The sequence below is a fragment of the Acipenser ruthenus genome, chromosome 20, assembly GCF_902713425.1.
Source record: "Acipenser ruthenus chromosome 20, fAciRut3.2 maternal haplotype, whole genome shotgun sequence".
In the NCBI taxonomy this organism is placed as follows: Eukaryota; Metazoa; Chordata; class Actinopteri; order Acipenseriformes; family Acipenseridae; genus Acipenser; species Acipenser ruthenus.
Window position 1 is genome coordinate 30902498 of NC_081208.1, and position 26493 is coordinate 30928990.

The 26493-nt window shown below is 37.3% G+C and overlaps 1 protein-coding gene across 2 annotated transcripts in view; it reads left to right on the forward strand.

Moving 5' to 3' along the window:
* The window catches only part of LOC117963677 (ankyrin repeat domain-containing protein SOWAHC-like), a 106279-nt gene that overhangs the window by 2356 nt on the left and 77430 nt on the right, over positions 1 to 26493 (forward strand). Inside the window, exons 1-2 of one of the 2 annotated variants that reach the window (XM_034904648.2) lie at positions 2788 to 2916; positions 20618 to 20887. The gene's annotated coding sequence lies outside the window, so the exon portion shown is untranslated. Of the gene's footprint in view, positions 1 to 2787; positions 2917 to 20617; positions 20888 to 26493 lie in introns of those variants that run through there. The other variant, XM_058993927.1, reaches the window with a different exon arrangement.

Consider the following 26493-nt stretch of genomic DNA (forward strand, 5'->3'; position numbering starts at 1 on the left):
CCAAACGTGATCACTGAACAGATAAATACCCCTGTAGGAAGCAGTTAGCCTTTCTCAATCTAATGCTGTGCTTGTCACCTTCATTCCTTGTCAAATATGAAACTAATTTCTCCAGGATATTGCCCTCCTTATGCTTTGCTCCTGCATTTGTGGTTCAGGTGTATGCAATGTGTCAGTGAGAAAAAGCAAATTTTATACACATAAAAGCCAGATGAAAATAAATAAATACACTAGTTTTGGTGTGTGCATATATATATATATATATATATATATATATATATATATATATATATATATATCCCTGTAATATTGTTTATTTGCTATTGCATATTTTTCATATCCTTTACATATATAGAAAGTGTTATAAACCAACCACAACACAAATTGCATCTGATCAGCATTACATAAAACATATCTCACACTGGGCTTGTGCAGATATTTTTTCGTCATCATTACTTTATAATTCTGCAGTGTAAGTAAGCTTAGATGAACCGTACATAATGTTGTAGTTTCCTATGGTGGCCTCCTGTTGTTCACTGCATCAGGCAATAGATCTTGTTTTAGCCTTGTAAATGTAAACAGGGTGAAGTGTATTATCAATGTTATCTTCTTCTAAGGTTAACATGGCTTTTGTGCACAGTTTGTTTTTCAGTGCAAGGCTTTTTATGGCGCTGTTGAATAAAGAAGTTGAAACTGTGTGGCCCTTGAGGAATCGTACAGATTATTGGATTATATTGACTGTGGGACGTTAACTTGTACTAAAATGTTTTTTGGGTTTTGCAAAGCTTAGACATCTCCTGAACCAGATCCAGACTTCTCTGATCTGATGTGGTCTCTGGAGATCATGGAGAGGAGGGGGAGGGGGGGGTGGTGTTCTTTAGATTGACCAGACTTCTGAGTTCTGTTGCAAGGAGACATGCATTTCTGTATGTGTTGGTGATTTGTACGGACAACGGCCAGGCCATTATTATTATTTTTTTTAATCACAGACAGTGATAATGCATCTGATATTGAAAGAGTTTGTACTGTGCATTTTATACATTTAGGAGCAGTGAATATTTAGTACCACTTTTTATTGTAAAGCTGCATTTCTAAAGGGTTTGATTTTTGCTTGGGTACTGTACATTCTCAGTTTTTTTTTCTTTTTTTTTTTTGCGTCTGTGGACGGTTCCAGAGGCAGAGGAAGGTTCTGTCATGAGGCCATGCAGGGAATTATTATTATTATTATTATTATTATTATTATTATTATTATTATTATTATTATTATTATTATTATTATTATTATTATTTCTTAGCAGATGCCCTTATCCAGGGTGACTTACAGTTATTACAAAATATCACAATACAAAGCACCACTTTACAAAATATCACAGTACAGAAAATCACATTACAGAATATCACATTACAGTTAAGAGCAGTTATAAAGTACAATAAAACCAGTAGAAAATAAGATCAAATTCAAATATGAGCAATGTAAAGAATACAGTAAATAATTACTTTTTAGAGTGAGTTCGACTAAGAGCAGTTAACTTATTGTAAAAAATATTTACTTATTTTGTGCTCCATTAAGAGCACATAGTAAGTATGATAAATGGATAAGAACAATTTCAAATAAGAGCAGTTACCAAAAATGTGAATATGGATATCTATAAGTGTAAAATCAAGTATAAGATACAGTGAATTATAATTAAGTTATAATTAAGAGCAGTAGTAGAATCCGGCAAGGTATGGAGCAGAAGAGCCCAGAAAGTACAAGCATATCCCCTCCACTTTGAGTAAGTGGCGGTCAGTGTGTAAATGTATCATTAGTACTGTGGGTATAACCGCTATTCTGTACTTTATTTAATTACACTAATAGCTGTTGTGAGTCTGAGCTTTAAGAAGAAAATCCTATATCCTTATATTCATTACAGCCTCTTCACGCATAATCAGTCTGGATGTAGGCAACACATACCAAAGAATGGCAACAGATTTGTTCCGTCATATCATTTTGCTGTCTTTGAGTATACTTAAAAGATTATGATTGATAATGCTGTCTCAACGAAGAATGACTACACAGGTGTTCATCATTATCTTAATTAAGATCTTGAGAAAATGTCTTCTTCAGAGTGAATTATGAAGGCAGATGCTTTAAAAGATAATTGAACTTCTTTTTTTGCACTCTTTGTGCACAATGCAGCATAAAAAAAATATTAATAATACAAAAATGCTTGGGGGGTGGGGGTGTGGGGGCATGATACAAATCTTGCACAACATGCTTTAAAGGAGCTTAAATATAATATTTCACTTGACTTCTGTCTTGCATAAAGGGCTGGATTCTGTTAAAAGTACTGAATATAAAATAACAGTGTTCTCAAGATGTACCCTTTTTGAACTTACAACCGTCTTTCAAGGTAAGTGTATCACTCCACACAACACAGATACACTCTGCAGACTCCACCAGACCCCCTTGCCTGCCTGCGTGGCGTTAATGACACGTGTGCCTCGGACTGCTAGGAGACAGACATTCCTCTAGATGTGTTGCACCTGCTGTGTGCTACCTGAAAGAGCCCTGATTTACTGCATGGTTATTACCCCCTGGAGCAGCGCAGGGAGAGTGGAAGTGCCAATACAGGAACCCACAAAAGAAATGAAAGAAAGCGACTTGCATCGGGAGTGAAATGCATGGTTGCTTTTTAAAACTCCTACACATTTCAAAGCTTTGTTGATAGCCACAGGTTTTGTTGTAAATATACAGTTTCACCTGGATCGTGTTTTTCTTTTCTTTTTTCTTTTGAAGACCCGTTTGGTAATGAGTGAGCTTGGCCAGGGTTTAAGCATGCACTTCTGATTCATTGCAGGGCCTGAGCTGGGACCCCTCGGCTGATAGTGATGGATCACTGGGTACCACTCCCCATGTGTGCTTTGAATTAACAGGTAGACCACAAAGAACTTATCATCTATCCCAGTAATTCAGTTGTAAATGTTGAACTGACCGTGGTGCTTTTGACAAGCACGTCTCAGGAACGGTTTCCCTTCTTGCAGCAATTTCCTCCGAAACCCAACGTGGTATGAAAAACACCACACCGTATGTTAAGCGTACATGATGCATCATATCGCTCTCATTTTTATTTAATTTTTAAACCTAGATGACTTTGCGAGTGACTGTTCTTTTCACAAGCCGTATATTACACCAAGACCAAGCTGTAATATTCCTGTCTTCATTACTGATCCTTAAATAAAGTGGCGCTGCTCATTCTATGTTGGTTTTATGTTGGTACCATGTTAACAGTAGGCTACATTTCTGAGAGCTGTTATTAGTTTGAAAATGACTACACATTAAATTTGAATAGCTGTTCTAGGGCTGTACATTTTCAGTTTATAAATGCAGAACCTGTAATTCCTCCTCACCCTGAAACCTTAAAAACAGCAATAAAATAAAACCTGTTCTGTACTGCATGTGACAATTGCAGCTATCATCCAATAAGCATCTTTAGCACTCAATGAATGTGTGCAGCGACAGCTTTACTTAGCGGAATCTGCAAAAAGTTTCAGGTATAACAAGATATGTATTTACATGAGGGAGTGGCAGTTTTTAATGTAACATTTCCATACAACTTTCTGATGTTGTGATATTGGCTGGGCTATCTGCAGAACATCTTGGAATGAGGAACATGACGTGCAGTGTGAGGTGCCGGGCGGGATGTGTTTGTTAAATATCTACAGTTATACATTTGTGCAGGGAGTTTGTGACCCTTCCTGACCTGTGATGTACCCTTATTCCCATACAGATATGAATGTGCTTTTTTACTTTCATTAAATCCTGAAGTTACTGAATTCTACTTGCACTCAAATGACAGTAGTATTTTTAATTAAAACTTTTTTTTTTATTACAAAATATAAAATATATATTTTTTTGCAATGCATTTTTACATTTTAGTTACATTGAATATTTTATAGACTATGTTAACAAATAGAGAACTTAAAATATAGAGCAGAACTTTTTTTAATTCTTTCCTTTTATAAAAATAGCATGCATTTTTTAGATACTGTACAACTTAAGAAAAAAATTCAAATGAGAACTTCTCTTTTTTATTTTTTTCCTTCAGCTAGTTAATTTACAGATTAGAAAAAAAATCTTTATTTGCGTCATGTGGAAAAGCACCATTGAGTAGCCAGTATATAATATTGGCAGATAGTGCTGGCTTAATTTGTGGGGACTTGCTAATGCAGCCACAACAGCAGTAGAGGCAGCAGCAGCAGCAGCAGCAGCCATGTAAATGAAGCATTTGTATATGCTACAGGGATGGCATTTCCCTCCTCCTCCTGTGCGCTCTCACCATTGAATGGCAGCCTCAGTGACTGTTAAGTCTTTAAATGATGGCACTGTTATGTGAAGTGATTTTGAAAGGAGAGGTTTCAGACAGAGATTGCCTCTGCTCCCATCTCCCCAGTATCGCACTGCTGGCTCCTCTACATTATGATTGATTTGTTTGTGACAGATTGCAGGAAGCAGACATTGATTTTTCAATATTCTACCTAAAAATGATTTACAGTTGTAACTATGGGGAGGGATTTCCGATGGCTGTCAGCGCTTGGAAGTCTGGGATAATATTCCCTGCTCCATGACAAGAAACATTAATATTCCCTGCTCCATGACGAGACACATTACCTGTAATGAGCGCAGCAGCTGAAGGGTATGCTTTTATTTTAGAATATGTCAATAACCCAGATGACTAAACGAATATTGATTTAGCATAATGAAGCCTGAGTAATGTGAAAACGAGCCCTTGAAGCAGGCTGCTCAAAGAATTCCTTTTATCTGGAAGCAGCAGTGGCTTCCTTCTTCAATGCTGCTGTGTGAAATGATGCAGATTATAGGCAGATCATTAGCAGATTCAGTGCCATTTCTCAGTATAAATACTACAGATGGGCCCACCTGATGATAGATATTGCTGTTAACCCTTCTTCTTGCCTCTGTGTTGTGTACAGTGCAGTGATGATTAGAAGGCATGCTGTAGGGGCGTGTGTTTGCAGTGAAACTGCTTGAAATGCAAAGTTTCAATCAGAGAACAGGCTTGGAATTGATTTTTTTTTTTTTTGCTTTTTGTCTTTCAACTTAAAAAACCACCGTTAAATATCAGAATAATGGTTTGTATTGGAATTTCACTTGTATGAAATTACACTGTGCCACTTCTCTGTTGTTGTTGTTGTTGTTTTTGTTATTATTAATAATGTAACTTCTCATTTCGTTCCATGTCAGTATTTGAGCTATTTTAGATTGGACATTTTCTTAAATTAATCAAATTATTTATTTAATTAGTACCACATAGGGGTTCATTTTGAAAAAAACACAGTAACGTCAAAACTAAATTCCTAATTCATATAATATATATGTGTGTGTGTGTGTGTGTGTGTGTGTGTGTGTGTGTGTGTGTGTGTGTGTGTGTGTGTGTGTGTGTGTGTGTGTGTGTGTGTGTGTGTGTGTGTGTGTGTGTGTGTTTTACATAAACCAGAGACCTGTGTGTGAAGTCCTAAATATGCATTTTAAATCAACACTGCTTTCCATTGTTCATACAAGGTAAATGTCCCTTTGTGGTGGTATTCATCCATTGCACTGCAATTTAATTTAGTTTTGGAGGGTCTGTTGGGAAACTAAAACCTGGACAGTTGCTTGATTGTATTGAAGTTGAACACCCCTGGTGTGGCTGGCGTTTGACATCCCCAGTGACCGCAGATCAAGCGGAGGAGCCTGTTATAGAGTAACACAAAGCTGAGCGCACATGGTCTCCCCCGATCACTGGACAGAGGTTCAGGCAGGGACTGAAAGACCATGAACCATGGGGAAACGTCTTTGAAATGCTTAAGCAACAAGCTGATTTAAATTTAAATTTTATTTTTGTAAACCAAGGTGCTCAAATCAAAGCCCCTTTGTTGCTTTAACTCTTAACAGTGGGCAGATTGCTGGAAAAAAAGTCAAAACACCAGCTACGAGTTGCTTGAAGAAGCTGCATGGCAGATGCTTCATTGTGTTTCCTGGGATGTATTACTATTCAGAGAGTTTAGTTTTGTAGGAACTATTTCTGTGAACTCTGTGTAAATGGTGTGGTTTCTTGGGGATTCCTCTGGGACTCTTGTTTTGTTTAGGGTCATAATCTACCCCAAAGAGCTTTCCACTAGTCCAGGGTACATGACTACAGGTCATGGTGTGTCACCACAGTCCTAATAGTAATAATGTCTGTGCTCTAGAGTTATTGGTAGCATGCTTTGAAAAGATGTGCTGTCTATTGAAAGACGTTTTGAACATTTGTGGACTGTGTTAAATGCCCAGATTCTTTTTTTTGTGTTGCTTTGTTTTTGCAGTTGATCCCTCATATGACAAATCTACACACATATACTGTTCCATCTCATTGTCCACGATTATGAATTTAGGTAACCTCTGACTGCAGTAAAATCAACTGTCCAATTGTATTTGGTTAGTAAAATCTGGAAAGTATCCGAGGAATTATTATAAGAATTAAGATGATGCAATCAAACCTTTTCAAAACTATACAGGCTAGCGGGTCATTCAACCCCTTAATCAAGAAATGCTTCTGGCAGATACCAGAGACCCAAACTATTGCTCAATACTGCCATCTGTAATTTGACAAGTTATAGCGTGGCAACCCTTCAAATTAGTAAGTCATGTATTCTTTATTCGGTACTTCAGTAATGGAATTCAAGCTTCCTCTGGGTACTCACGGGCTTATTGAGTTTCTTTTGGGTTAAACAAAACACACTTTCTACAGTCATACTGATGCTTATAATTAAATCGGGTCCATTCTTCCAATTGCATGTGTTTTGTATACAGTTTTTGTTTTGCAGAGCTTCATTAAGTCATGGAGTAAACCATACTTGGAGGTTGCACATAATTACAAAGGATTTTCAAATTAGGCTTGCAATGTTGTCTGTATAGGACTATAAAAAGAAACAAAAATACAATGGCACCCCAGACAGGGATTTTCATTTGAGGTACTGAAAATCATAGGTTAGTGATGAGCAGACATCCTGACTCCACGCTGATTGCTGTACACTGGAAACAGAACACTTTTCCACGTACAAAACACCTTCATTCTATTTTTTTTTTATTCTAAAATGGTTTTCATTTCACCACTTTAAATACAGAATATTGAATTCTTCTTTGTGGTTTACATTTTCCTGGTTCGGTACACTCAACAGTAACCCCAGTGTTTCTGATTAAGATGGATAATTTGTAGGATGTTAATCTGAAGATCGGAAGCTTCAATTTAAAGTAAATATACTAATTTACAGTGCAGGACAAACATGTTCTTGGGTCTATACAAGTCAATTCCAATATATCACGTTACAGAAGTGGTACCCAGTATTTATAACTGTTTCTTGTCTTTGATACACTATTTTCTTTCTTTTGTTGCAAACAAAGAAAACTTTCATATGAATTGGATTAGAAATGGATGAAAATTTCTTTAATGTGTGATTCCCCCCCCCCCCCCCCCCCCCCCCCAAAAAAAACCCCACAGTGATAAGGTTAGCTTTATAGTAGTACAATGTCAAAACACTTGAATATCCAAGTGGCTTTGTAGTGAAGTTTTTGTACTAATATAGCAAAGCATTTGGTTCTGTTATTGGGTAATGTCATTACAAAAGACGCTGTAAATGCATTGCTGTTTTACAAGGTGCTTCCTGCATACTTTGACCTGTACTAATGTAGTTATACTGATCGAGCTTTTAATAAACAGAAAAAAAATATATATATAGATGGAACAATTACCATCAAGCAAGAACAATAATGGATAAACTGAAATACTGTTTGATTTTTTGGGTTGTATACATTTTTATATACAAGCCCTGGCTATAAACATAGTCAACAGAATATCCATATGAACAAACAACTTGAACAACCTAATTTGAAAATGCAGTGTTGCAACATACATAACCTATCTGTAGATTTTTTAATCTACGAAAAATAGTTGATGCCCGGTGGCTATGTTTGAGTTGGTATTACGTCGGACAAAACAAACAAACAGTTGCAGTCTTGCAAAGACCCTAAGTGATGTAATAAATTTCCTCTCTGAAGGTCTAGCAGTGCATGTTAAAGTAAATCTACCTTGTGGACCAAATCGAGGCGAATTATTTTCTATGAAATAATCCGAATGGTTTGGCTGTCATATCCAGCTGTCTTTATTTTATGAGAGGTGTGTTTTTCTTTTTCTGTAAGGAGAGAAAGCAACATGTCATTATTAAGAGTTCCTGCCTTACCAGGCTTAACATCTTAGACAGCCATGGTTATCAATCACTTCAGGACATGCACCTGTCCTTGGCATATGTTGTTTGTCTTACTTTTGCTAACTAGCTGGATGATGTAAAGGATGCACTGATGTTGTAATTAATTATGGTTTTATAGACGTTTCCCAGTGCTGTTGTAGATTCGCTGAATAAATGGCATTCATCGGTTTCTCTGGACTAATCTGCTGATTGTGGAAGCATTCTCTGGGCAACTTCTGTCACAGACAGGCCGTCTTCAATCATGCCGATAGCAACCAGGCGATCTTCATTACTCAAGTGGGGCATGGTTGTATCTTTCGCTGTTCTTGTATTAATTAAAATCATGTCTTTTTTCAAATGGCTATTTATACAGGTTCTTAATCGACTAATTTTGGCAATTATAACTCAACTCAAATACCAAACACTGAGCACCTGCCGTTTTTATGAAATCACATGACCTGAGCTCAGTATTTTGTTATCCCAAGGAACAATAATACTCAAGCAATCAACAAACCTATATGCTTACTATTTAAAATGTAAATAACATTATGTAATGTGACCAATGAGCCACTGATGTAAAACTTAGACTGTTGCGTTTTCATTGTGCATCGGTGTGTGTGTGTGTGTGTGTGTGTGTGTGTGTGTGTGTGTGTGTGTATATATATAATAATTATAATTTCTTCTAGCCTGTACTTGTTAAATCCTGTACTGTATTAGCCTTCAGTGACAGCCTGCCTGTGTCCAAGGCAGTCCTTTCACGGCCTCCTTGTAAATGAGTTGCAAATCAAAAGTTAGGAAAGGAGGCCATGTGACCTCTGACAAACCTTTAGGTTGCAAAAACAAGCTTCTGCTTAACCTCAGGAAGTACTTACTTTTTGTTGCTCTTAACTTGATATCCTTGGGCTTCCTGCCGTTAAAAGGGTCCAAAACTAACTTGTGATGAAGGCTTTGAAGCGCTGGCAAGCAGGGGGGTATTTAACATTTCACATTTCTACATTTCAGAGTCCAAGAGCCTCTCTCTCAGAGCTGGACAACCAAAGCAAATTATTAGCCATGCTTGTGGGAAGTGAGTTTAGGGCTGAAGAAGGGAGGACGTTTTTGAGGCTGCCTTGTTTTTTTTTTCATTACTTTTAAATTCGACTTAGACATTAGTGTGTCTGCTGTTTGTTTCAAATCGAATGCTGATATATTTTTTTGATTCTGTTTTCTTTTGAGAGCACACGCACACAACACTGTTATTGTGTGGTATTTGTTTCCTAATCTTGTGCTGCTTTCTTCTTTGGATTTTCTTTTCCTGCTTAATGTGTTTACAGCATCATTACCATCTGTGGTTGCTTACCTTTCAGCATTAAAACATCTGTAGCCCAAACTGGTACACAGACACACCAAACGAATGTAAATGAGAGAAAGAGAAATGGATATGTAGCTAGATCAAAGGCATGCTGCTGAAGCACATCCTCCTGAAAATGTCAGCATACATTTACTGAAGCATCAGGTGACTGGGGGGAGGCACGTTGGGTTTCTTTGAGCGATGCTTAAAGTAAACAAAAGAAGCCTGACAAGTAAGGACCACACCAGAAAAAAAACATCATTATAAGAGTATCAATGGAAACGGTGTTAAGCTCAAGCATATTTGTGTTTCAGAGTACATTTTTAACAGACAACTCTGGCTAATCAGACCCTGTGCAGTGTTGCGTGTAATTACTCTACCCACAGTTTAGCACTAGGTGGGTTGACTTGTGCTTCCTTGTCTTTCAACGTCGCTCTAAGGTTTTGCAGACACGAAAGTTTAGCTTCGGTTCAATATTTTTGGAAGCAGTCATCTAAGAAAACATAGAAGCTGAAAACAAAACTAAATGCATGTGTGATGGTGGTCCACTATGAAAGGTGCTATATAAAATAAATATTGATTGAGTGATGCCTTTTAATATATTTCTTTTTTTTTTTTTCTTTTTTAAACTGTATACTAAATATTTTTTAGATGAGGTCACTTATCTCCATGAAGAGTATTTTTCGAAAAACAAAACAAAACAAGACAAAAAAAACAATGGTGCAAGATTTTAAAGTATTTTGTGAAAAAAATGTTTTTTCTCTTAGAACTCTTATCTAGTAAATTCCTGAAACCTGAACATCATCATAATCATAGTAATAATAATAATAATAATAATAATAATAATAATAATAATAATAATAATAATAATAATAATATTTAATATTAACCCTCTGGTAAGACATTGTATTTTACCTACTCAGTCCTAAACCGTAATAATAATATATCCAGGCTCAAATTAATAAATGTTGGAGGCCTGTCATCGGTCAATCGCACAGCTACTTATTTTCCATACAAGACACCTAGCTGTCTGAAAGTCTGTCTGCAGTGTGTGTGCACGCATGCTGATGAGATTTAAAAAAAAAAAAGTCTGATTCCCCTAACAAGGACATTTCTAAGGTGAAAGGGTGGTTGTCACAAAAACCCTATAATTACTGTTAGTTCAATTTCATTGCATCACTCTGATTTCCCCCCTTGACACAGGCCTTTGTCTTATTAAATATAATTTCACTGTGATCCCTCCCCACTCTCAGGTGTGCACTGTGAGGACACATTAAGCAGCTGTAACGGCTGCATGAGACCCTCTGTCGGCCAGCCCGAGGAGCTGTAAGAGTCCTCACTCTTTCAGTAATGAAAAGCTTATGGCTCACAAGAGAATTATTTAAATTCTGTGTTTGTTTTACCGCCTTGTACCATATGCCTTAAATCAAATTACATTGTCAAGCTTCAAATCACATCTAACTACTGAGTCGGGACTTTTTTTTGTCCGCTTTTAAATAAACTCCCCTGCAACACGCATTGAGACTGTACGATCTAAGCAAAGCGGGGGGGGGGGGGGGGGGGGGGTCACTGTTATGACATTCAAGGTGGGACAGCAAGATTTACTTTTTTTATCATTTAAAATGCCATCTTAATGTTGTAAGTGATGAGTAAAACACACTTCAGATTTTTTAAACCTATATTATTTTACCATCCCTACATTCCTATCCAGGAGTGGATTCCAGGAGTTTTACTTCACCTCCTGCCATAACATTCCATAGTTGTTAAACCCTTTGCATTTCATGGTTCACAAGCTTGTCAGCAGAACAGTAACATCACAGTAACTCTTTCGTCACTGCGGATAGGAAACCAATCTTTTCCAAGAACAAGTGTAAACTCAACAGTATGTCAAGATTTGCTGCCCAGGCAGCTTTTTTTGGAGTATATTATATGCAACGTATGAACAAAGGCTGTTCAGGAGTTGACAGTTTTATGCCATGTGGCAAAGTCCTGTGCAGGTCTGATTTTTATGACCCGCTCCTGACAGGGACCCGCTACAACATAACTCGACCCGACTCCGCAACCCACTTCAACACCATCTTTTATCCCGCAACCCGACCTGACCTGCTTTAGTAAGACCCACAACCCGACCGATACTATTTTGCAACACTGTATTGAGCAGGTGTGCACTGCAGTTCAGGCGTGTAACAGTTTGCAGTGCCGATACGATATTAGCACCACAATCTGTTACATGAACAAGTTTAGAAAAAAGCCCATCCAAATCGAACTTTCTCAGTGCATGTATGATGGTTGGTTTAATGTTCTCTGCCGTTTTTCATAATGTACTGTCCCATTCAGCAGTACACAGCACTCTTTCTTTCAAGATCAAATCCAAGTTGATGTAATGCACAGTCACACAAAGATATGAAATTTTCCGATAATCATCAGTCCACATATCTAGTGTGATCCCTCCACGACCTGATTCGCCCAAGTTTTCCTTCAGTTCAGGAATAATACTATGGTGAATTTGTTTGGCGTGTTTGCCGATGTTTCGAGATACAGTAGATGGATCGGGTAACAGTTTGTTGCATCAACAAGGCCCACGCAAGCACCATGTCAATCAGACCTTGTGCTAAGTCACAAAAACTATCTCCAGAAACACATTCGAAAGAACGTACATCTTTACAAACTTACTTTACCGCCAGTTTTGTTATTGCCTCCATGTCTTCTTTGTTGGGCGCCTTCAACTTATTTTTAGGCTGAAAATACCTGTCAATTTGTTTCGTGCCACCAGCTGAAAGGGAGCTGCACCTGTGCTTCTGCAGAGATGATGTTCCAGTTTTGTGACTGTTGTTCACAAAAACTTGATTGCAGGTCTTACAAGCAATGACCACCTGTTCGTCATTTTCACTCAATATAATTCCAAAAGATTTCCACACTTGTGATTTGCCCCTCGAATTGTTATCTACCACACGGTATACACCTTGCGCTAAGTTTAGTTTTACCTCGTTCACGTTCACAGACTTTTTAATTATGGTAGTGCATGCATCCTCATGCGTGCATGCCATGCGTAGCACTAAATTGATTTTACAGAAACGGAAGAGGCGTTACACTGCTCAGCTGACATATTGCCTCCAGTAATTACTTTGGATTTTCAAATTTGCACATTCGTTATGTGAGAAAAGGCTAAGTCCTGTACTCTGTATTTTTCTGGCGATTTAAATTCATACCTGAGCCTGACCTAAAAATTTAATTTTCTGAACCTCAACCGTCAAACAAGTGGACGTTCCAACCCGAACCTGACCCGCGGGTACCCGACCCCATGCAAGACTTTGCCACATGGATCCCTGAAAGAATAAGAGACACCCAGCACAGAATGATGATCAGTAACTTTCTACTTTGAGCATTTTTCCCGTTCTACCACTGAGAGAATGTGGTGATTTTAACTAGAATTGATTCACTTTCAGGATTCCAATTCAGTCTGGCAACATGTTCTGCATGTGCTGTAACAGTAGCACTTATTCATTTTAAAATGAATTAATTAGCAAGTCATTGTTTGCTTGCAGGTTTATAGTTTACAGGACAGGAAAGCCTAAGCACTGTGGTTTAGTTAGCTCCAGAATCTCCAGCTAATTTGTGTAGAATAAAACCTTCTTTTTATATATATTATAGAAAGTTTTATTCTACACAAATTAGCTGAGGTCCTGGAGGGCAAGATGACAAGAGGTTACTCGTAGACTGTGTTTAATTAATTGCAAAATGCTCAAATTGCTTTTACAGTTGTTATAAAAAAGTGGAATCCGTGTTGCCAGTACTCAACCATAATTAGTACCCCAGGGAATGAAATATTTAGCATTAGTAATGTTACAGCACTTAGGACACAAATTTCTATTTTGGTAATGAAAGAAATGCAGTGTAAGTGCAAATGGCTGAAACGACAGCTGAGACAACTGAAACAGCCTGGGATATTTCAATAAGACACCTCATTGGACAGCTAGTCTTGCCACATTACTCATTTGTAAGAGATCTGCAAGTTTAATTCCCAGCAGTAACGCATTACCCAAAGTATTTAGATTTCTAATTGCATGAAGAACTAACACTCCCCGCCAATGTCTTGCCATGAGTGGGTGAAACACGTAGCTTTCTCCCAAAAGTGCAGTTGCTTTCAGTGATACAACATGAAAAGTCTGAAACTGAGCTTTAATGAGCTGCAGTGGTGGATGCTTGTAGACCCTGAGGGATTCATTCACCAAATTAACTGCAGAGAAGTATTTGGTTTGGACACACTGTAACGGTTGAGCTGCATTTTAAGCCAGCTACAGAACTCCACTGCTCCCAGTTCATTTTAAACAGGCCGTGCAGGAGCTTTAAGAACTCCACTGCTCCCTGTTCATTTTAAACAGGCCGTGCAGGAGCTTTAAGAACTCGACTGCTGCAAAGGCTCTGCTTATCAAGCGGCATTAGGTTACCTACTAATAAGTAATAATAACGATTATTTAGACTAAACGTCTTTGCTCTCAGCTCACAGTAGGATTTTAGATTCATAAACAATACGCAAAAGTAGTTTTAGTAGCTGCAATTATAACATCATTAAAAGTACTGGCCCTTCATATTTGGAGAAAGATAATACGCTTGTTAAAATATTTCAACAGAACTGACCTCGCTTTGACCTTCTCGTCAAACGATTTGTTTAAACTAACACCGGCTAATTTTACAAAAAAAACAGTGATATTTATTGAATTACTTCAAATATGAAGGATACATATGCTCCCTCTGGTTCAATTGAATTCAGCATTACCACTTTATATTGGCAGGCTTTTATTTTTCTTTAAAAAAAAAAATATATATATATATATATATATATATATATATATATATATATATATATATATATATATATATATATATACAGTACTGTGCAAAAGTTTTAGGCAGGTGTGAAAAAATGCTGTAAAGTAAGAATGCTTTCAAAAATAGACATGTTAATAGTTTATATTTATCAATTAACAAAATGCAAAGTGAGCGAACAGAAGACAAATCTACATCAAATCAATATTTGGTGTGACCACCCTTTGCCTTCAAAACAGCATCAATTCTTCTAGGTACACTTGCACACAGTTTTTGAAGGAACTCGGCAGGTAGGTTGGCCCAAACATCTTGGAGAACTAACCACCCACAGTTCTTCTGTGGATTTATGCAGCCTCAGTTGCTTCTCTCTCTTCATGTAATCCCAGACAGACTCGATGTTGAGATCAGGGCTCTGTGGGGGCCATACCATCACTTCCAGGACTCCTTGTTCTTCTTTACGCTGAAGATAGTTCTTAATGACTTTCGCTGTATGTTTGGGGTCGTTGTCATGCTGCAGAATAAATTTGGGGTCAATCAGATGCCTCCCTGATGGTATTGCATGATGGATAAGTATCTGCCTGTACTTCTCAGCATTGAGGAGACCATTAATTCTGACCAAATCCCCAACTCCATTTGCAGAAATGCAGCCCCAAACTTGCAAGGAACCTCCACCTGCAGACACTCATTCGTGTCCTGCTGTCCAGCCTTCGGCGAACAAACTGCCTTCTGCTACAGCCAAATATTTCAAATTTTGACTCATCAGTCCAGAGCACCTGCTGCCATTTTTCTGCACCCCAGTTCCTGTGTTTTCGTGCATAGTTGAGTCGCTTGGCCTTGTTTCCACGTCGGAGGTATGGCTTTTTGGCCGCAAGTCTTCCATGAAGGCCACTTCCGACCAGACTTCTCCGGACAGTAGATGGGTGTACCAGGGTCCCACTGTTTTCTGCCAATTCTGAGCTGATGGCACTGCTGGACATCTTCCGATTGCGAAGGGAAGTAAGCATGATGTGTCTTTCATCTGCTGCAGTAAGTTTCCTTGGCCGACCACTGCGTCTACGGTCCTCAACATTGCCAGTTTCTTTGTGCTTCTTCAAAAGAGCTTGGACAGCACATCTGGAAACCCCTGTCTGCCTTGAAATTTCTGCCTGGGAGAGACCTTGCTGATGCAGTATAAATACCTTGTGTCTTGTTGCTGTGCTCAGTCTTGCCATGGTGTATGACTTTTGACAGTAAACTGTCTTCAGCAACCTCACCTTGTTCGCTGAGTTTGGCTGTTCCTCACCCAGTTTTATTCCTCCTACACAGCTGTTTCTGTTTCTGTTAATGATTGTGTTTCAACCTACATATTGAATTGATGATCATTAGCACCTGTTTGGTATAATTGTTTAATCATACACCTGACTATATGCCTACAAAATCCCTGACTTTGTGCAAGTGTACCTAGAAGAATTGATGCTGTTTTGAAGGCAAAGGATGTTCAAACCAAATATGGTTTTGATTTAGATTTTTCTTCTGTTCACTCACTTTGCATTTAGTTAATTGATAAATATAATCTATTAACATGTCTATTTTTGAAAGTATTCTTACTTTACAGCATTTTGTTCACTCCTGCCTAAAACTTTTGCACAATACTGTATATATATATATATATATATATATATATATATATATATATATATATATATATATATATATATATATATATCCGTATGCTTTATATTACTGTATACCTTTTCCAAATCAGACCACAGTATCAAAATAAATAATGTAAATCTCTGAAGAAAAACATATTTAATATTTGTATAGTATAATATATATTTTCCTATATATATATATATATATATATATATATATATATATATATATATGCCAAAATTAATTATTAAAGTACATTTCCTAAACATTACCATTTAACCATTGAACTGCTGAGTGTTTGCAACAGGTGTGTGTTGTCAGCCTTTGTAACAGTCAGTATTTCAGACTATTTCAAATATTACAGCCTCTGTGCTTGAGTAGCACTGTGATTGCTTCTTGCTAGTTATGTAGGTAACCATTTTATTAATCATTAAACCATTAGGGTGTCTTAAGTTACCATTACATCTTGTGGCAGTCTTAATGCTTCCTAATGTCTTTTGTGGGTAGTGAATACACTTTGTGGTTTCTTTGGTGCTTGAAATACAAGTGGAAAGGAATTATACTAATTCCTGTCATACCACCAGATCTGTTTCAAATGAACCCCATTGCAGACCACTTGGACTGATTATGGGGCTCACTATGCATAGTTTCCAGTGATAACATAAAACCTGTACTCTGTTGTTTTTCCATTATTTAATTCCCTGTGTTAGAAGGGGGTGGGGACGGACGGACGGACCCACAAACTTTCCTTCTAGAGTAACCTACATCATACACTCAAAGCAAATATGCTAATTGGGGGACCCCAGGCTGTTTCATTCCGAGAATAAATAGGATTTTATTGAGATGACAATACACAGAAGAAAACTAAAGTTTCATGAGCGTTTCCAGAGAGAATACAAGTCCTTTGTGCCTTGGAAGAAAGTGAGACTTCTGAAAAACGTTACCCTTCTTCCAGCGTTTGTGCGACACAGTGTAGATCACAAACATAAAATAAATATGCGGGATAGATTGAGGGACAGATCCTGACTGAGCAAATCAGATTTCTTTTCAATTTACACAAAACAGTTGTGTATGCAGTGTATATATACAAACAAGGAGTCCTTTTGAAAGCGTCTTTATGTAAACAACTGTCACTCAGCAGTTTTAGTTGCCATAGCAGTGTATATTTTCCTGAATTACCCACAATGTTTGTTTTCCCTTTATCAGTCATCAGCCCATCAGCCAGGCCATTCACAATCACTCCTGGCAGATCATCAGGAGACTTCAGAGCCAATGCAAGTTCTGCCCTTATTGTGTGAATCTGTTAACTGTTTTTGTGTCTGGCAATATTACAAGCAGACGGTGCACTAAGAGGAGCGATGGGAGGAAATGAAAACTGCTCTAACCTTGTAGCAGTTAGCTGAGATGGCAAGTCCATGTTGACTGATACATTCTCAGGCCCTGATGTTCCTGCAGCTTCACTAAGTAACATGTAGCAGGTCTGCTTTGAAGCCTTGTGCATGTAAGTTAATTAGACAACATTTAATTCAGCCGAACATTTGTGTCAGTTTTGTGAAGGCGAGACTCTGTAATTTGACAGGCTGGATCAGGTTTCTGTCAGCCTTAGAAGTAACCTCTCACTCGAATTTAATGCCACCTTCTTCCACAGTGCAGTGTTCCACTTTGTCAGTGAACTGAATTTCTTTCTGTCTTTGCACTTGGACTGTAACAAACCTGTCCTGCGCTGCATCGCTGACAGTAAAAAGAATCATCCCCTCAAATGTGAGGGCAAATGAAGAATGAAGTGATGCTGCTTAACAGCAATATTGCCCATCACAGCGCCGTTGGAACATAACTGGATTAAGCCATGAAGGTGTGGAGCTTTGCCCACTAAGCTAATTACTGTTCTGCTTTGTTTTGGCAAACATTTAACATTTCATTTCAACGATATGACTGTCTTCCCCTGTAGTAGAGCATTGTGTGCGTGCACACACACACACACACACGTTTGCCTTCCTATATTTGTGGGGACTTCTCATTGACTCTCACTGTATTTTTATTTACTATTTCTAACTTCCGTCAAAGAAAACTCCACACAGGGTGAAAGTTGACAACAAACTAAATTTATTTATTTATTTATTTATTTATTTATTTATTTATTTATTTTTTTGAAGGCATATTTAGTTCTTAAAGGTGTTTTACAAAGTGAGGACATCCCCACAATATCGTTTTTTCAAGAGTAACTATCTTTGTGGGGACATTTTTGTCTGCACATTGATAGTAATACCTGCCCACACACACACAAACACACCTCATTGCTTTCACAAACAAATGCATACGTATATATACAACCCAGACACATTTACACACCTACCAGTAATGTCTGAAATACTTCTATAGCAATTATTGAAATGCTTCTAAAATTCAAGAAAACCTAATGTAACTTTTTCCTGTTCATTTTCCTGTAAGGTTGCACACTTTATTACCTTGCTTTTAATATGCACAGCTGTGCATATTTGTGAATCTATATAGTTGGAGGAATTGCAGATCATGTTATATATTTTGGTAACAATATTTTTACGAATGCTTGATGCATTCTTTTATAGGGTCACATTTGTCCACACTTTCTATGTTCTGTATTTTACTAGGGTCGGGCATGCTAATAACACTTAATTTCAAATACTGCACAAGATCATTTCTGAAAATAAAGTAGTGTTGATGTAAATTTAAATGTCAACGTTTTTGCTTAATGACTAAAATTCTGGAGATGTTTCTTGCATGTTTTTAAATAACCTTAAGCTGATATTTTAAAAGCACAGTGTTTTGTCAATAGTTGTCAAAAGCGCCATTTAACTCCTATGTATCCTCAATCTTGAACCTTCCTGACAGTATGAATATCGCTTGCTATTCAATATTTAATATAAACAGCATCAAAGCACACTCGCTGAACAAACCTCCCACTGCCAAACACAGAGGTAGAATATTTACAACAGGACCTCGCCCTGCAAACAGCTGAATACAACCTGAATACATAATTTGTTTGTGGAATAAAAATAGTCAAACAAAATGCTATGTATATAATCCGTGTATGCAGTATTATTAAAATGTGCATACAGTGTTAGCATAATAAAATAAATAGTCCTCAATTAATAAATGTGTTGCGGATATTAAGTGAACGTCCCTGTACACTTGCTTTAGGTGACTGACAAACTTGCCAATTTTCTAATTTGCTAGCCCTTTGGGCAACGTCTTGCTCTAGAGATCAAACTTAGGTAATGATTGCATCTTGAAACCCTTTTTTCTGTTTGCAATGTTAAGCGTGTTAAAAATGGGCAGAGCTGAAAAAGGCTTGGGACTAAATAATAAAAATAAAAACACATTTCATTAAAATGCATTTTGGATTGCACTGTAAATCTGATACCACTGTTTTGAAGAATTGTTCCATTATCCAAACAATTATATAACTGTGCAATAACATGTAGTCATAAACAATTATATAACTGTGCAATAACATGTAGTCATAAACAATTATATAACTGTGCAATAACATGTAGTCATAAACAATTATATAACTGTGCAATAACATGTAGTCATAAACTGACTGAAGTGGTGCTATAATTCTTGAATCCAGACCATGGCAGCCCAGAACAAGAACGTGTGTGTGTGTGTGTGTGTGTGTGTGTGTGTGTGTGTGTCAGTGTGTGTGTGTGTGTGTGTGTGTGTGTGTGTGTGTCAGTGTGTGTGTGTGTGTGTGTGTGTGTGTGTGTGTCAGTGTGTGTGTCAGTGTGTGTGTGTGTGTGTGTGTGTGTGTGTGTGTGTGTGTGTCAGTGTGTGTGTGTGTGTGTGTGTGTGTGTGTGTGTGTGTGTGTGTGTGTGTGTGTGTGTGTGTGTGTGTGTTAATTTGGAAAGCAAGACTCAAACCAGAAAATAAACAACATTTAAGAACAAGTTGGCATAGAAAACCGCATGGTGACTAAAATGCAAATAAAAGAAAGCTCTTATGCCTTGAGTCTAACATTTGACAAATTGCTGATGGCAGTACTGTAAGCAAGACATTAATTGCTTATTTAGTACCAGGGGTGATGTTATGAATTTTTCTTAAATATCGAAATGTTTAACGTATGTATTCTTCGGTTGGGTGAATGTAAAAACAAACACGGTATACACGCCATGCATAATATATTAGAGGGAGCTGGATTTCAGAAAATGTGGAAGCAATAATCACCAACAACAGCAACAACGTGGTTCACTAGACTATGAGATGTTATCAGACATGATATGCCAGATTACCATCCTTGTACAAGTAAATCGAAATTATAATTTCAAATTGAAACAAATCAAAACACCTAGTTTGTGACACACTACTTCACCCTTGTGAGCTGCTTGAATGCAGCACTAACAAAATGAATGATTCAAATTGCTGCTGCTACTGCAGCAGCATGGAAAGGTAGAACAAAATGATGTAACACAAACAACCCTAGAAACACTGCTTTGTTTCTACAACCCGTGGTGACAACACATCGTAATTATTAATGCAAAGTGTGCTGTATTTAAAGGTAATTTGGATCCTGTGTTGCTTTCTAGGGATCGACCTATGTAGTCCTGAAGTCTTCCGAGCAGTCTCGGGTATCCTGTGCTGCCGTGGGGTCACTGCCAGCCTCTGCAAACTGCTCAGAGACTTCTGTCAGCATTGATTTCCCTGATGAGGATGAGGACAATGATCCTGCCAAGGTGCAGGACTGGGGTGCCTTGGATCCCTCAGCCGAAGCCAAGAGAGAAGAGAAATGGTGTGAAGATGAAACAGCTGACAGAAGTATCGGCACACCAGAAGTAGTGATCACACAGGCAGATGAGGTGGGTGATAGACCATACCTGATGTAAAATTCCTTCTCATCTAGGCTGATTTGTATTCATAGATTTCAGCTGATATACACTACACTTGTACCCCTTTGTTTTCTCTCTTCACGTGGGGACCCTTTTTTCTTAAAACATTTGCTGTCTTTGTTCTCGCTCTAAATTATGTCTCTGATCACTTCAAGTAAATTCAATGCTGATAATTTCTCCCTTTTTTAATCTCGCCTAATTCAGTGCTCGTGAATTTCTTTCTTTAGATTTTAATTGCATGTTTTGGTATTTTGCATTTCTAATTAGTGGGGTTGTCCGTAGCTGTGTTTTATTCTTTTAAATTCAAAAGTACATGTCATTATTCAAGCATTGAAGCTGCTAATGTTACATTGTGCCAAGTTGAAAAATGTTTTTTATAGTGAGATACACCATATGGGAACCAGAAGTCACTGTATACATGGAAGTGATGTTACTGTACATGTGGCGTGTGTCTATAATGGAAGAGAGAGAAAAAAAACAAACAAAGAAAGTAAGTTTAGGGTGGTGAATTGGCTTGCACTGTCCTAAACACAGATTCTCTTCATAAGCTCATTTTACTCATAGCTAGAGTTGCAGGCATCCCAAACTTTAAAGTAGATCTTTAGGGGCGATACAGTACAGCATAATAGGCCTTTCAATTTTAACAATGTCTTAACAGGGATGAAATGTATTCATTTCCAAGGCCCTTGCTGTGGCAGATCTTGTTGCATGTGTACTGTGTCACTATATTTAGTTGTGATTTGTTTGACAAAACTGGTTAAGTCAAAGTTTGAAGTACAAACTAATACAAAGATTCCTTTTATACCCGCATAGAAGATCTTTCTCATTGTCGAGGTGTTGCAGTGGAAGTGCTATTCCAACCCTCCGGGGCTCATGCTGTGCAGACGACTTTGATATCTCTAAAAAGAGCGCCAAGCTGAGTAAATATAGAAGAAAAAAGCTTGTCTTAGTTAGTCATGCTAAGTGTCATACATTTGGAATTATCCCGATGAATTTGACAAACATTAAAGTAAGTTTTATATATAAATGCAAACCACCCACAGACTTACTAACATGGTTATCCAAAACAAAACAAAAAGTATAAGTTAAGTTACCTACGTTTCATTGACACTGAGAAAGACCTCTCGTCAAACATGTGTCATGACTTATTAAGTTTCTTTTAGTGTTTCTAAGTGTAGTGTAGTTTTTAGTACAGTTCCAAGGAGCTGTTTCCTCGAATCTGTAAGCATACGAGCCATGTGATGGGGAGACTTTAACAGCACCCAGCGATCCAGAGCTTGCAGAGGCGATCATACCAGATGAGAACAGTGATTGATGTGGGGCAGACACAAGAAGCCAGAGTGGTCCTCTCTTTGAAGTTTTCTGAAAGGAAGTAAATTGATATATCAGTTTAAGCTCAATGCCTTATTTAAGAAGCCCCTACCAGGAAAACTCAATTGCTTTTATGTTCTCACCCCTTAATTGGTGATGATCCTAATACATGACTGGACACTGTACAGCAGACACTGATCTGATTTTGTTTTATAGATTGCTAGTTCCTTCCTTATAATACATTGTAAATGTATAAGGTGCATAAATTAAGTGAAGCTACACTGTTGTTTGTTTGTATTATCAAATACACTTGCAAGTTCTTGTTATAGTTGTTTGTAGTACAGAATACTGTGCATGGTAAGTATGGTCTATTTCAAGTAATTTTTTTCTTCTTTCTAAAAAGCTCACAAAAGAAAGCCGTGTCTGTCAATCTACAGCCCACAGTTAGTTACATGACTGCGGCATTCATTCTTCAGTTAAAGATTGTTTTAAATTGCATTTATCTGTGAAACAAGCAGCTAATTTTTTTTATATGTTATCCATATGCTTTTATTTTCTTCTAGCTTTTTTTGCATCTCAAAATGCGAAGCATTAACTTTATCAGCTTCTGGTAATTGTTATGTGAACAGGCTACACAGCCCTACTAAAGACAACAGTTTAAATGCCTGTTGAAAACTGTATATACAAATGAATACAGGCAGCTTGTTGCTTAGACTGTGTGTGTGTGTGTGTGTGTGTGTGTGTGTGTGTGTGTGTGTGTGTGTGCTGAGATGACTTGGTCACTTACTCTAATTCCAGGAATTAAGTTAAATCCATCATATTCAAGGGAAACATGCTAATGTGTAATGTAATCAAATAATCGTGGTCATGTCAGTGAAAAATACTTTATTTAATAGTAAATACTTTGGATATGGCCATCAAAACCATACACATCTCCCATAATAAAGTTAAAATGGCAACATTCGTTTCATGCAATGTTCTTTAACTATCTATGCAAAATATCGGTGTTCTGCAATAAATTGGTTACACATAAGTGTCAGCAATTGAAATACAATGATGTCTGAACTTAAATACTTATTCATGCTTATTCATGATTAATTCATGTTAGTGTTAGGGTTAAATATGAATTATTGCTTACTACTTTTGAATTTAATAGTGAATTGTACACTTGTTCATTTGTAAATACATTAGAATAAAGATGCTAATTAGAGAGTTTTGCCATTAATTCCAATTGGGTAACAGTTCGATTTTGTGGTGCATACAGCTGTTTGTTTGTTTGATCTCAAACTTCAAGCTGCTTCATTATAAACAGATAGGGTACAGGTAGAATACTTATAATGGATATGCATGAAATAAAACGAACACTAACCGGATGGTAATGATGTGGAACAGGCATGCAACAAGAGGAAACCTATAGTGATATGCTTATTAAAGATATAATGTACAACAGTCAAGACCTGCAAAGTAAAATGGCTTGCAAATGTTAGCTTGCCTACAGATAAAAACCAGTACAAACAACTTCATGGATGGAGCAGCATTCCATTGCCAGGTTTAGAGTTCCACTATTTCGGCAAAGGATTGTGTATAATGCCTGTCAAGCTGACTATTGCCATAGGAAAAATAGAATTGGGCAACAGAACAAAAAAGTTGCATGTGTACACTGTCTGAGATACAGTTTGAAATGATGGCACCACTCTACAATGACAAAGGATAAAGATTATTGCTAAATTTTTCCAAAGAGATTCATTATCTCTATCTTAGGCTTTTTTTTATTTTATGAAGCCACTAGAACCACAAATAAAATATTTTGTTTATTTATATATAGTCTCTGGTTGTGTGTGTGCTTGTAACCTGTTTAGAAGCACTGACTGGTATCCGTTGGGCGTGTGGAGTCGGTATCATCTGTTTCTTTTTATCTACAAAGGTATGTCTGGAAGAAGTATGGTTTATGTCATTTTGCTTTTACCTCATGCAAACAGACTCCAGCCCTCAAGCTCCCAGCACAGCAAGAGCTAGAGCTAGACCTGGTGAGAGGTTTTTTTTCTTTTGGTTTGTTTTTTGTTTTTTACATTATGTTTGAATTCTGCCTCGCATGATTCATTTAAAACAATTAAAAATGTTAAGAATGCCTTGTAACTTTACATGTTTGTGCACAGGGATAATATATTTATTTTAATGCAGAGTGAATTACTAGTTCTATTTAACCAATATCTTTAAAACAACTATGGAACAGTATGTGTGTATGTTAGTATGTGTGTAGCCCATTAGGATTATATGTGGTTATATGGTTGTTACCTTATGAGCCAAGCCATTTGATTCATGACATTGATTTGAATGCTAGGGTTTTAAAATGCACACCTCAATATTTGATCCGGTTATGTTGACAGCTTTGCTTTCTCAAGTGCTTAACTTCCCAATACTTGAATGTCAGGTTTGTTTATTTCATGGCTACTTCATAGGACAGTAACATTTCAGGTTAATAATTATTATTGCAAATATCGATTGAGAACACTTTTACTTCAGATGGCCGTGCATTTCAGGCGCTACGCTTTGAGATTTTGTGCAGGAAAGGTGCAATATAAAAATGGATTGATTGATATAACATTCTGCAGCTGCAAGTTTGTTTTTATAATCTCTATTATATTACAGTACTTGGCTAATTGCATTCATTAATTAACCCCAACAATGAATTTTTCAAAATGAGATTTTTAAATGGATACAAAAGGCGTTTGTCACAATGTGCTCTCAATGTGCAGGTTTATAATTTCTGATATGTCATATAGAAGGGTGCTGTGCGGTGTCCCACTCCCATGTGGAGGTGCGGTGTGAGCTGACCTGGGCCCACATGTGCAAAGAAACCTAAACTCCCAGCTGAGTGTGTGCACTGACCTGCAAACACTCGCTAAACAGTCCCTCTACCAGACAAGCCTGTATGTTTAAAATTCATCTGCATTTTACTAAAGCTGCATAAAGGAATGTTTAAGTAGAATAGCGCTCTGATGGGAAGATCCAATGCTCAGTGAAGCCTTTCGCATATATATATATGGAATTTTGAATATCTAAACCATTATTTAGCATCCGAATCAGTTCTGCTTGTCTGGCTGATGGACAATTTCGTCATGACCCCAGCCCTTTTGCATGTGACCAGTACTGCCTAGATACTCACATATTATTTAGATGTAGATGCTCGCATATTATTTAGATGTTCAATTTGTATATTTTTATTTACATTGCTACTTTTTCACCGATTTAAAATCTACATGTTGGAATAGATGCCTATTTTTTTATTTATTTTTTACACCAGTAAAATCCTCTTGTTATTAGCTTGTAAAATATTATAATCAGTTATTGTTAATTAAATATTGAATCAGATTCACGGACATACAGCATGCATGACCTAACCCACATAAGGCAACATTGGCCTGTCCAATTCAGGTCTTGCCCCAGTCATGTCAATAATTAATACACTGAATCAATGAAACCTCTTACCACTTCCTAATGTACTTCATTGTTTTAGTATACCTGATGAACCTGGAATGGACACGGGTTCCCTTCCGCTGGTGGGGAGTAAGGTAAGAAGGTAAGGTGAGATGGAGGGGACTAGAAGGTGTAGTCTCTCCCAAGAAGTGATCTCCAATACATTTCTGTATTGCCATGCTGCATTGGCATTTTACTTTATGAAAGATTCATACAAATATGACTAAATCGACTTTATAAATGGCACAGTAATGCAAATCATGCAAAATCAGAAGAACACTTGGTATATGAAGTTGTTTTAATCTGAATTTAATATATACAGTATTATTGTTAAAGAAATAACATACACACACACACACACACACACACACACACACACACAACATATCAACAGCAGAATAAATAGACCTGTGTCGGATGAATTTTTCTTTTTAATCCTGTCTGCATGTCAAAATGCATGCAGAGAGATTTAAGCCTTGCCTATCCAACACACTACAGTGGCGTCTATATGAGAATTTAATTCTCAGACAGTACATTTATAATAGAGTCCATTACCCGCTGTTCAGTGCACATGTTTACTGATCTGTACAGCTTTTGAAATAAGTTTAGGCCTCTCTTCACCTGCTCTTGGGAAAGTATATTAAAAAAGGAATTGGGTTTTTATAGATTTAAATTATAAAGATACCGATATCATGCATACAGTTATTTAACTCACACAAGCATACAAATAGGCAAATCTTCGGATACCTCTCGGACTAATATGAATGCAAATAGGATTAGGTGCCTGC